This window comes from Elgaria multicarinata, chromosome 6 (genome assembly GCF_023053635.1).
Source record: "Elgaria multicarinata webbii isolate HBS135686 ecotype San Diego chromosome 6, rElgMul1.1.pri, whole genome shotgun sequence".
Lineage (NCBI taxonomy): Eukaryota > Metazoa > Chordata > Lepidosauria > Squamata > Anguidae > Elgaria > Elgaria multicarinata.
The window spans coordinates 24043890-24057802 of NC_086176.1; positions in this window are offsets into that span (position 1 = coordinate 24043890).

A 13913-nucleotide genomic window follows, 5' to 3' on the forward strand; every position below is an offset into this window, starting at 1 on the left:
CTACTAGAGGGCGAGGGAGAGGAAGCGGCAGCCTTTCCACTATGTCCATGACCTACTGAACTTTGCAACTAAGGATCTAGTGAATAAATTTGCTTCCCCCCCTCTTCCCTCCCAATTCCCTTTCCTTTCATGTCATGCTTTTTAGATTGCAATTCTGTGGGCAGGGACTGGCTGAAAAAATAGCTTTGTAAGCCACCTTGGGAGCCTTTTTGGCTAATGTATTTGTTTTAAATTTTGTACTGCCGCCTTGAGGCCCAGTATTGGGCAAAAGGTGGGATATAAATATAATAATAATAATAATAATAATAATAATAATAATAATAATAATAATAGGCTAAAGGGGTGGGATAAAAATGCTAAAATAAATAAATTTATTTGCATAAGTGTTTGGGGTATGAGCAAGTGTTTTATCTGTTTCCTGCTGTTGTACTGCTAGTTTTATTGTATTTTATTGTGTATTTGTAATTTTGGAGCTAATGGTGTTAATAGTGTTCATGTGTTGTATTATTTTATACAGATTGTTAGTTGCCCTGGCTTCTTGCGAGGAAGGGTGGGATATATATAAGGATGCTTCTACGGCCCTTGTACCAGATAGTTATCCTGCTTTCACGATCACCTTCTATGCTGTGTAGAGTAGGCCTGGGACCAGAGAGAATGTCAGCTTTTCTCATGCATGTGAAATGGAAAGAATGCGGCAATTCCATTCCTTCTGAACAGAAAAGATCCATCTTTCTCTTTCATGAGTTGTGGTTGTGTCCCTTGAAGGCAGGCTCCACAGGCCAAATATGGCCTGCCTGCAATCCCAAACCAGCCTTCCAGGCTCCCCATGTGACCTTTCTTAGGGCTCAGTTACTGGCGGTAAGAGCTTTAAGCTAAAATATGCTGGTATGTTTGGTAGATTTTTGCCCCTCCCCCTTTGCCTTGGGCCCCACCAATGGAATGCAGCCCTGAGAACCTCTCTGAAATTGAATCCTCTCTAGCCTCCTACTACCCACCACTTCTTTCCTGGTAGCTACAGTTTATCTAACAAACTGAGATCACTTTTCCAGTGCAGATGGCTCTGCATTATTTCTTGTGTACTTTAGAGTCAGTAGACAGCACCCCACCCCCTTCACTGGCGTGTCTCTGAGGAACCATGTTGTTCAGAAAGTGAATATTTGAATATTAGCAATTAAATAGAATCATTGGGTCACATCCAATGTTGGTATAACTTAAGTCCGATTCATCTCTAGATCCAACCCTCTGTAATTAGAAGTGGAGCTCATCATTCATTGTGTATTTTGTGTAACTTTGCATTGATGTAGTGCAATTTTAGATGACTGTCCATCTACTTATTCTCGTATTAAGGACTCTATTTTTTGCAAATAGTTATGTACCTTGCATTATCCATAAGATAACATTTCATTCTTGAGCATCAGTATGCCTTTTGTATTGATGCAGTATTGCAAAAGGCTTATAGAAGTTAATGATGAATAGATGATTCTAAAAGACATATTTAGACTGCTAAACATTTGCTAATTGGGAGCTAGTTTTGCGGGCTTTACAAGCTACCGTGAAATCAAAGTCAAGATTAATAACATATGTTCAGAAACCTCAGTGGAAGGAAACCAGTTTAAGTACTGGGAGCCTCAAATCCATTACTCCAAAGCCAGCCTGTTTAAGTCAATAGGGCTACTTTGGAGAAAACATGTTCCGTTCTGATGAAATTTACAATGACACTGCACAGTGGTGACATATGATTGGAACAAATTAACTGTCAGGCCAGGGTAAAACATGTAAGCGTGAGGGCCTAAGGTTTTTCAGTAGTTGTCCCATGAATGTGGTATTCACAAAGATCAGAATGACCACAAACCACATTGCTTTTAAACAAAGTAAGTGCAGACTCGCCTGCTTGAATTAGCTTCCCCACAGCGGTAAAATGAAATGAGCTAAAAAAAGATTGTGTGATAGGAAGGCCGGCTGGCTAGGTGAAAGGCAGAGGAAGAGAGAGGCCTAGAGAAAGTTACATTAAGATACTGGGATAGGAAAAGAGCGAAAATATGTGTTTACTGAGGTAATATAAATGAGCAAGTCCTGTTTCATTAAATCAACACACAGCAGAGACAGTCTTTGCTTCAAATGAGACACCTCAGGCCTTATTCACTGAGCACGAATTTCCTCAGCCAAGAAGCCGCTTCCTTTATTCCATAGTGACATGAGTGGAACATAGGAAACGGCTTTATTCTGAGTCAGACCATTAGCCCATCTAAGTCCAGTAATTGTCAGCACTGACTGGCAGCAATGTCTCTCAAGCGTTTCGGGTAGGATTCCTTCCTATTCCTATCAGTATGCCAGGGTCTGAGGAGAAATACCAGTGGGGAGGGGAATGCTGTCACCCCCTTCTGAGCTTCCAGAGGCATCTGGAAACAGAATGCTTGCCGAGATGGTCCTTTGGTCTGATCCAGTAAGGCATTCCTTATCTCCTTAATCCCAATCAGTGGCCAAGTTGGGCTACTCTAAGATATTACTTCAAATGTGTGTGCGATGGAATATTTACCCATTACATAATATAGTCATGTATTTCCTGGGAATGACTTTGCTGCTGAGGTGACTTAATTCTGATGGTGGACGAGACTGAACTGTTTACTTAGTTCTAATGCCGTCTTCTGTTTCTAAAGTGAAAAAAAGAGATAATTGTTCATTGAAAAGGGCTCAAATTTGATAGATCGTTCATGGGCCTCTTCAGTATTTTACTACTGAATGTGGAAGTGTATTTAAAGACTATAGTTAAATTGACACAACCCTTGAGCTGAGTTGTTGCATTAAAAAACATGGTGCAGAACTGTCTTTACAGCCTTCCTAAAGTATGCGTTGCTTAGTTGGCAAGCTACAACTACTCAGGAGTCATCATTACAATCCAGAGGTAAACATATATTTGGAAAATAAAATATCATTCTTTCTCAGCAGTTATGGGCTCTACTTTAAATATAGGTTTTGACAGTGACACAGGAAAAATAAAATAATTGTTAGCAGTTGTTGTAGATCCTAAATTATGGGCAGAACTACATGCTATGAGGCAAACTTGGGGTTCCCAATCCTGGGCTTGCTTATCTCAGATATGGATGGAGGATATTGCAGGAGAGAATTGGGAAATATCAGATTTGGGGGTTACATGGGGGGGTGCTGCAAGGGGAAAGGGAAAATCCTTTCCATCAGTGGTCCCCCCTGCTGGCAGAATGAATACAACTCCACATTATTTGCAAACCCCCACGGAAATAATTGTATGCAAAGATGTGATGTGAAGTTAATTGTAGATGGCAGCTTCTCTATGAATTCTAATGGAGCCGCTGACTGCCAAGATGCACAATCAGGAGCCTTATTTTGATGAATCTATTCCTGGCATGTACTCAGTCAGATGGCAGGTTAGTGCTAGACCATTTGAATACTGTTCTACAAATTGGTAAAACAACATCAACCCAGACTTCACATTCAAAACTAGCATTCAGAGAGAAAGCCTTTATTTCTCCTGGACATGCTAACTTTGTGCATGCAGGGATTTAAAAACAACAACAATGTAGGGGATGTCCTGTCCCACAACCTCCAGCAGCTCCAGGGCACATCCAACAGAGCTGGAAGTCAACACGCCCAGGCAGGGTGGAAATGACTTAGCACCTCCAAAACCCAAGGATTAGCAGGAGGGGAGAATCATAGGTGGAGCAGGATTTATTTATTATTTTATTATTTATTATTGCATTTGTATCCCGCCTTTTTTCCTCCAAGGAACCCAATGTAATAAATAAATAAATGTAATAAATAAATAAATAAATAATAAATACATGATCCTCCTCTTCTCCATTTCTATCCTCACCACAACAACCCTGTGAAGTTGGTTGGGCTGAGAGTCTGTGACTGGCCCAAAGTCACCCAGTGGGTTTCTATGGCCAAGTGGAGACTAGAACTCGGATCTCCCAACTCCCAGTCCAACAATTTAGCCACTACACCACACTGGCTCTCAGGATGGACACTTGGGGGACCAGGGGCTGGAGCATCTCCCTTATGAGGGAAGGTCACATTAGCTGGGATTGTTTACCTGGGAGAAGGGGAGACATGACAGAGGTGTACAAAATTTTGCATGGTATGGAGAATGTGGATAGGGAGACATTTTTCTCCCTCTCTCAAAATACTAGAACCCGGGGTCATCCCATGAAGCTGCTTGGTGGGAGATTCAGGACAAATAAAAGGAAGCACTTCTTCACACAGCGCATACTTAAATTATGGAACTCAATACCCCAGGATGTAGTGATGGCCACAAATTTGGATGGCTTTAAAAGGGGGTTGGATAAATTCCCGGAGGCAAAGGCTATCAATGGCTTCTAGCCCTGATGGTTGTGTGCTATCCCCAGTATTCGAGGCAGTAAGCTTGTGTGCACCAGTTGCTGGGGAACATGGGTGGGAGGGTGCTGTTGCACCATGTTCTGCTTGTTCATCCCTGGCCGATGGCTGCTTGGCCACTGTGTGAACAGAGTGCTGGACTAGATGGACCCATCCAGCATGACACTTCTTATGTTCTTAAGTTCTTATGGCCAACAAGGCAAAGAGATTCAGGGGAATCTCTCCCATTGACCCCAAATAGATTTAGAGCATGAAAACATGTAGGGGAAATAGAAAAATCACTGTGGGAAGCTGTGGTGTAGTGGTACATTTTGAAGTGTTGGCTATTGTCATGGGAGTCCTCATATCCATGCCCTCCAGAAAGTGCAAAAACACAGGAAGCTGTTTTGATCCATAGCAACACACTAGAGCTGTTTATTGATATGGATGTAGCAGTTTGAGCAGTTTTTTCATCCACCCCCCCCCACCCCCAGCAGGCCTTTTTAAAAAAAAGCAAAAAAAAGCTAATGGGTCTTAATTGCCCATTCCACATGCAGTCATCCCCAAACACTTTGCATTACAATAGGGAACAGTATATTGTTGTTGGGGAAATTCAATCCCCTCCCGCCCCGCAATCCTACGGAGACGGTTGCAGCAAAGCTCAGAGGGAACAGAAAAGTTGGTTGGGGGATGGGAAGATGATGATAATATCCCTGTAAACAAATAATAAAAACAGTGCTGGTGCTGCATCCTTGTGAAATCTGGCCCCACTAAGCCACTGGGAATAGGATGGGTCCTTAAACCTGCCCTATTGCAAGAGATTAGGGGTGTGCACGGACCCCCCTGATCCTCTTCACGCCCGATCCACAAATTGTGGATCGGGCCCGTCCCGCCCGCCTCCGAATCGGAGCTCCGCAGTGGCGGGGAGTGGTGCCAGGTAAGGCCCCCCTCCCTCCTCTTTACTTGTGTCCGTCCTGGCCCATCATAGTTTCACTAGAGCCCACGGCTCAACCAGGAACTGTAGGTCCCGATTGCGGCCTACACTTCCTGGTTAAACCGCAGGCTGTAGTGAAGGTGGTGACAGGCTGCGATGGACGCAGGTAAGACCCACCTCCCCCTTACCTTGCTCTGCCACCATTGCCGCACTGGTAAGACCCCCCTTACCTGGCTCTGCCGCCGTCGCTGCATGGGTGGCAGCGACAGTGGCAGGGCCAAGTAAACCTCCCTTACCTTTTTTGCGGAGCTCCGGATCAAGGCGAAGGATCCGCCTTCACCTCGATCCACTTCGCAACTCTCTGCGGCTCCCTTGATCCTCTTCGCCTCCACCTTAAGCAGAGGCGAAGCCCCCCGATCCGCTCCTGCTTCTCCGGTCTGAGGAGAAGCGGAGCCCATCCCTAGTTTCAATACATTTGATCCTCCAACTACAGTCTGAAGTCGAATAGTTCAGAAGTACTTGTTTCACATACTGCTGTTCGTTGTGTGTTTCTGCTGGTTTAGGCAGAGGCATTGCTGCAGAATTCCTTGAATTCTGAAGATTTCCAGTGGTAACAGAGTCACATTTAATGTATGGAGGATTCTGATGGAACAAGGACTTGTATTCCTTTGAATTGGGGCATGGGATTTCCATGGGATTCTGGACAAGCCCCCACCATATGCTGCCTAAAACAAGACTCTTCAGTCTGTGACATCCTGGTTGAATGGTCAATAAGATATTCCGAATTGTGTGTAAGCACCACAGTCTTACACACAGATAGTGTTTGATGGATTCTTCTTGAGGACTCATCATTCAACCACCTCTAATCTATGAGAACACAGCATTTACATACATCTGACTTGCAGTGTTCGCACTGAAAACATCTGGAGTTTAGTGTAAATATGCACGAGGAAACCCTGGAAAAGAAACGTAAAATTTGGGAGCAGGGGAAAGGGTGGTTATTAAAAGCAAATACTCTGCAAGTCACGCAAGAAAAAAATCACACCAGAATGAACCTTTGATTCATCTTCAATGTTAGTCCTACTAAGAGTAGACACATTGAAATGAATGAGTCTTACGTTAGACTAACGTTGGCTGCAACCTATTGTGGCTTAAATGGCTCAAGCCAATATACTTAACAGATATACTTAACATTCATATATACTTAACATTCAATATACTTAACATTCATTTTCCTCCAGTATTCCATCTGAACATTTCTGTTTATCATCCCATACTTAGCAGAATGGAAAGTCTGTCAGTTTGGGTTTTTTTTTTTAAAAAGGGATAGTCTTCCTGTGAATATTATTATGTATAAGACGAAGGGAAGACAAGAAAATAATAAAGCAAATAAACAAGAGTTTTGAAATCCATGAAAGAGACACAGGCAACTCCACTGGGTTACATAAAAAACATATTTGCTTTAGCTTCAGCAATATATAGAAAAATCTTGCCAAAATGTTATGGAGAGACTTGCCAATAATTGCAACAAGATACTGTCTCAAGATAATAGAAGAATTCTTTCCTTGGCAACCACTCAATCAGCAATTTTAGCCAAATTCTTCTTATGATATTATTAGGTAAGTCATCTCATTGGTTACTGTTGGATGACTGAAATTCTGCAGAACCAGTCTTGGAGAGATTTAAAGCAATTGTAGTGTCTCCGAGACTTTTACAGTCTAAATTTTAAAAGTAAAAATAAAATGAAAGCCACTGTGAAAATACTGTGCATTTCATCATTATACGGGACATATCGATGCAAATCTTATTTTCTTCATCACTGTCTAGCATGACCAAAAAGTGGATCTTAGGATGAAGGGGAGGTAGATATCAATAGGCTGAACAAGGCCAGATCTACACCAAGCAGGATATGACACTGAAAACAGTTTGAAAAATGTATCTGGAGTGTGTCCTGGGCCCCAAAAGTTGTCACTACTGTTATAAACCATTTTAAAGTAGTAGTGTAGATCCTGCCCAGGAGGGACCTGCAACAAAACGTTGCAGTGTAGCATGTTCCTTTTCCTTGTGCCAGCCAGCCATGCCCCTTTTCAGGATATGTCATTACATTCCTCCTCCTCTTGTGGTTTTCCATCCCCTGTGCTAACAGTCAGTCAGTTTTTGAGGTTTCCCCCAATCCCGCTTAAATCCCAGCATCCTGGTAATTCTTGCTTGTACTTCTGCAAACCCTTGGGATTTCCCCATTCCTATTGATAACTGCTATTTTGGCTACATAAAGATATTACTAGTAATAATATTTGTTTATAAAGAGCCATCAATGTCCATGGCGCTGTACAGAATACAACAAAACAAGACAATCCGCCATATGGCTTACAATCTAAAATCACAGTAACAGACAGGGGAGGGAGGGGAAAAACCAACCGGGGTAGGGGGCATTCAAACTAAAATATAGACTAGTATGATCACGCTACGATTGAAAAGCTTTTGAGAAAAGAAACCTTTTCAAGCAAGATTTAAAAACTCGGAGAATGAAAACTTGGAGATTTACACAGTTGGAGAATGAGCTCATCATATAGCATGATTCTCACTGCTTCCTGTTTAGTTCTATGGGCCGATGTAAAGTTATAGAGCATCATCAGATGGGTGGGTTTTCACGTTTCCCTACCGCTGCTATGGCCTCCTGCTGCTGTCCCACAATAGTGACGGTCTCTTTACATGGGGAAAGAAAGAGGAAGCACCAATGATCACACGGCCCATTTTTAATCACGCAGCTTTTCCTGCACACAGCAGGAAATGGCGGCACATTTTGTTTATTAAAAACAAAAAGATGGATTAAAAGGGGTCTATTTTACGATGGAAAAATGAGCGGAAGGAGTGGGAGGTGCGCGGGAAGCAGGCAATGACATCTGAAGGATGCGCGAACATCCAGAAGTGGGCAGTAGCAAGCATGTGATAAAATGCTCGTCTGATGACGCTCAAAGTGCATAATTCCAAGAAGAACCATGACACTGATGTGGGGGGGGGGGGGATGAATCTGCAGTGACCTAATGCTCAGCTCCCTAACTTCTGCAAGCAGGCTGCAAGATGAGGCTTTTGTCTTACTCGGTAAAAGAAAAGAAAAATTCTAAGTTTGGGTAATTTTCTAAAATGAGCAAGCAACATCCAACACATTTTTCATGCTCCCATATTTCTGAATGATCTGAGGCCAATCAACCCTGGAGAGGTTTACAAAAAACCAAGACAATGCTGGAGTCTGGAAAACAATGCCTAGTCTGTTAGGTCCTACTGATGGCAGAGGGAGTTCATGTTTGATACAGACATTAACTGTGAAAAAAGATAAATTCAAAAACAACAATATAATCACATCAACATGTGAGGAAGTAGTGACATTCCTGCACACAAATGACTGAATTGTGCCCATTGTATCAAGTGCATGGGACTTTGTGTTCAGGTGTTTTTTTTGTCCTGGGGGCTGGGGGTCGGGTGTCCAAAAAAGATCTGAAGCTAAGTCTTCCCATCAGTTGTGACTCCCTGGGTGTTCCATGGGTAAGACAGAAAAGACTCAACCACAAGACGTTGCTCTGAGAAGGCAACAACAATAAATGTGTTATAAACAATGAACAGGTTGTGTGCAGCTGTTTAGAACGATGTAAATGATCTAAAGCATCCACCATAAAGCCTTTTCCTACAGAAGTGGTCTGTCATTGCTTACTTATCTAAAAGGGTGTTTCCCCAATCATTGAATAGGCTGTTGAAAGTACAGTGGCAAGCACATGAATTTAAAATGTGAAAGAACATACTTGGTAATTGCTTGGGTATTTTTTATCCCAAACTCTACAGGCGATGCAGCAGACCTGCATCTTCTAAAAGTAATTTTATGTTTTCTATTCGTAGGACCTTCCCCCCGCCCTGTCTAAACATGCATAGGATTGCACCTGTAATGAATTACTTGGTTTCAAAACAAATGGCCTGTCTAGATGAAACATACTTGTTAGTTTAATATCTAATTTAGGGAGCAATCCTATGGCATCTGGATGGGGGATAGTATAGTTCAGATTCCTGGATCTGAGATTGGACACAACATTCCAGCCTCAGACCAATAATCATAATCATAATAATAATAATAATAACAACAACAACAACAACAACAACAACAACAACAACATTTCTTACCCGCCTCGCTGATTGGATCGAGGCGGGGAACAACAGCAAGCATAAAATACATAAAATACTGATTAAAGACATAGTATATACTGTTAAAAAAGTATCCTAAAAGCATCCTAAAATTCCACTGGATAGGCCTGCCGGAAGAGATCAGTCTTGATACCTTCCTTGAATGCTAAAAGACTGTCCTAAAGTAGTACGAGCTCCCCGCCCCTTGCAGCTCAGAGGCATCCTCAGAGAGGAGGGAAAGGGGGCAGTCCTATGGGGAAGGAGGGGAGGGGACTGGGGAAGTGGGGATCTGAGCTTTCCCAGCCCTCCCCAGCTTCCTTCCCGTCCTCTCCACAGAGCCTTAACTAGATGGGCCAAAACGTGCATCTAGCAGAAATGGAGAGCAGGAGAAGAGGGGAAACGATAATCACTTCCGCGTTCCTTCCACTCTGCATAGGACGCCCATCATCTTCCAAGTTCAGAGGCTGATGGGCATCTGGACAGGATTGTGCCCTTAATTACTTATTTAGGTATTGCCAAGCCTGATCCAGCATCTGTAGTATGCAATGAAAAGGGTTAGGGAAGATAGCCTTAAATAATGATTGAAAAAGCCATGTACTTTAGAGCCAGAGACTTCCGTGCCGGAGAGCAAGAGCTTGCCTGTGTCCACAAGCCAGAGAGAAAAACTGCTCCAAAGAAAGTTAGCCGTAGTTTTTAGAGCTTCAGATTATTAATGTGTTGTGGCGATATTTATTGAACCTAGAGTTAGTGGAGGGGAGATGCACAAAGTAACTCATCTGATGGTTTGCATTTACCGTCTGGCAGCCTTTTTATCCAATGTCCATCTTAATGTAAATATGGATTTTCAAAAGTTTAGAAGAATGTCATGTTGGGAGTAACTACGTCCCGACATCCTATTAGAGTTGTGCTTTTAATTCACCGAGTGTATTTTTAAAGTCCTTCCAGAAAACCCATTCCTGCAAGCAATTATGCACATGAGTAATCCTGTGCATGGAAAAAGTCCAAATGCATGACATTCTGGTCTCATTGGTTTCAAGGAGACTTCTTCAACATATAGATTTGTTCACATGGAAACTCATGGCTTATCTTTTTTCTTCTTCTTCCGAAGCCACTCTAAAGCAGATGCATAATGTGCATTGGCAAACATTGTCAGTTTTGCTGTATTGCTCAGGTCTCGCTCGAGAGGTGGGTAGGCAGCCTTGTCAATTTCACCCTGTGTGTATGTCACCTTTGGAGTACAGAGATATATGGATGAACTGAAGAGCTTTCCCATTAGCAGGGTGTCTTGAGCAACCTGCTGAAACATATAAAGTTTGTCAGGGTGTGGCTGTAGCTCAGTGGGAGAGAGCACATGCTTTGCATGGAAAATGTCCTGGGTTCAATCTCTGGTGTCTCCAGGTAGGATGGAGAAAGGCTCTGTCTGAAGTTCTGGAGATCTGGTTGCTGGTCAGTTTAGAGTGGAGAATACTGAGTGAGATGGACCTATGTTCTGACTTGTTATAAGGCAACTTGCTATATTCCTGTGTGTGGCAATACTAGGTCCCGAAAGTAATTTAGTACTATGGACATATTAGGTTGTACCCAACACTGAATGGAATGGAATAGAAATTGCTGCTGGAATAGTTTTCCGCTTGCCACTCCTCTCCCCACAAACACCCCAAATCTGCTCCATTTTCAGAAATGAAGGAAATGGTAAAAATACTGAAGGGGATAGGCAAGAGGATCAAGTATTTCCAGAAAGCTTGTGGGTTATTCAAAACCGCAATAATAGAAGCATAACTAGACTGTATGCTGAAGATCAGAAAAGGTACCACCAAAACCAAGAGGACATCAGTGTGGTTTACAAATAAACTCAAGGAAGTTGAGTTTTTCATGGTGGGAGTCTGATGAAGTCAGGCAAATAGTGGTGACAAGAGATGAAGTTGTAGGCCTTATGGACAAATTAAAAATTAACAAAGCATTAGGTATGGATGGTACCTACCCGAGAAGTTCTTAAAAGACTCACACGTGAAATTGCTAATCCTCTAACAAACGTATGTAGCTTGACTCTAAGGGCTTATCTACACCAAGCAGATATTCCACTACGAAAGTGGTATGAAAGTGGTATATAAAAGGCAGGAGCCACACTACCGCTTTATAGTGGTATTGAAGTGCACTGACAACTGTTGGGACCCATGACAAATACAATATACTGCTTTCATACCACTTTCAGTGTTATATCCTGCTTGGTGTAGATGTATCATGGGTTCCAACAGTTGTCAACGCACTTCAATATCGCTATAAAGCAGTGGTGTGGCTCCTGCCTTTTATATACTGCTTTCATAGTGGAATATCCTGCTTGGTGTAGATGAGCTCTAAGACTGCCCATGTCCCATGAGCTGTGAATGTTGGGCTGTGAGTCTTGGACAGCATTTTGTTTTGAAAAAAACAAAACTGTTTTTATGGAAGAACTCTACAAAAATCCTGTCACCAGCTGAATCATCTAGCCAGATTGGGTTTTGGAGAGCCCTGATGCTGGCAACTCCTCCTGGTCAAAATCCTCCAATCATCAAATGATTTCAAGAATCATGAAATTTTAAAATAATGAAATAAATGGGCAGGATCTTTATTGACATGTGTTTCTCGACCCTTTGAAAGGGTGCCAATGGCCAGATCTACACCAAGCTGGATTTCACACTTTGAAAGTGGTTTGGAAACAGTATATGGAATGTGTCCTGGGCCCCAACAGTTGTCAATATAAACCTTTATAAAGCAGTAGTGTAGATCCTGCCAAAAAGTATATTTCAGTCCCATTTATTTCATTGGTAGACATTTAAGCATGGGATTAACTGTTGCATTGCAATCAAAACGGACATGGCAGACATTGGTTGAATTGTGCCCATATTCTGTGTGTCAATTAGGATGGCAGAAAAATTGAGGTAGCAGCTTCAACTAGCTAAAGGCAAAAATAAAATATCTGTTTTTGAAATACAAGTTGGCACAATTTTGTTTCACATACAAACCTTGGAGACATGCAGCAATATTCAGGCTGGTGTTTTGGATTTCGGTGGGTTCTGGCTGTTCCTGACTGAAACCCAGAATCGATTCACAGCCTCACCGAAACTGGAGGCTCCAGCCTCCACTGGCAATAACTTGTAAAGCCTTTCTTCAAGTTATGGAAAAGTTACTAAGGACACAATCCTATGCACGTTTACACAGAAACAAAACCTACAACCGCCCACCAGCATGCATGCAAAATTTCAAAAAAAGTACAGCCCATATTGTAGCAGGACGCAAGAAGATCTCAGTCTTAGGTGTGAATTAGCTATATGAAACAGTAAATAAAATAAAATAAAGAAACATGGGAGTTATTACTCTAATGAACATAGAACAAAAAGAAGAAGAACAAGCGTCCTCTGCAATTGTGTGTGGCCTGTGGCTGCCACATGCCTGTTGTCAGTATCCACCACTTGTATTGAACCCCAGGAGAACCAAGTCCTTCTCATTGACTTCAATGACAATTGTGCCTGAATAGTTATAACTAAGTCCAGCCATCACTCAGAAGGACTTTGTAGTTCTGAAAAAAGCAAACAAAACAAAACAAAAAGCTGCCAGTGGTGACATCATTCTTATGAGTTTCCTCCACATGGTTCTACTTAATTGGTTAATTTCTGTTGATGTCTTGAGGAGCTTTTGAGGACCAGTCAACAGAGACTCTTTTCGTGTGTGTGTGTGTGTGTGTGTGTGTGTGTGACTTTAAATTAAGAAGTTGGTTTTTCTTTTAAGGTTCTTGTCTGCAAAAGGCAAAACACTGGCATAGCTTTATTATTGTAATTTGCTGGCTTCAGTGAGTAAAAATTAACTTGTGCGGGCATGCAACAGTTTGCATTTGGGTAAAACTAAATCACATTGGCTATTTAGAACCTTTTTTTTTTTAAAAAAAGAAAGATTTGCAAAGTCAAATGTCGCAGGCTTCATGTTTGTCTGTGGAAATGAGGGGAAACGACCAGAGATATCAAAAATTGGTGCTGAGGTGCTCCGAATTCTGTGCAAAGCAGTTCTCTGTGTGATTGTATAAATAAAGAGAAAATGTGGGCAATAATGTGGAAGGGGGCAAATGGAGGAGCAGAGCCTCAAACTATTGTTTAGAAGTAGTAATGAGTAATTATATGCAACTTGTCCAGTGGATTTCAATTGCAATTTTACGTCAGAGCTCTATAAAAGAATGGCATGGGTACAATAGGCATTAAAATGCATGTAAAATCTTAAAATGAATCAGAGGAATAGCCAAGTCCATCTGTTGCTGCAAGGAAGACCTTAAAGACTAAGGGCTCATCTACACCAAGCAGGATATTGCACTATGAAAGTGGTATATAAAAGGCAGAAGACACAACTGCTTTATAGCGGTATTGAAGTGCACTGTTGGGGCCCATTGACACATTCCATGTACCACTTTCATACTGCTATATCCTGCTTGGTG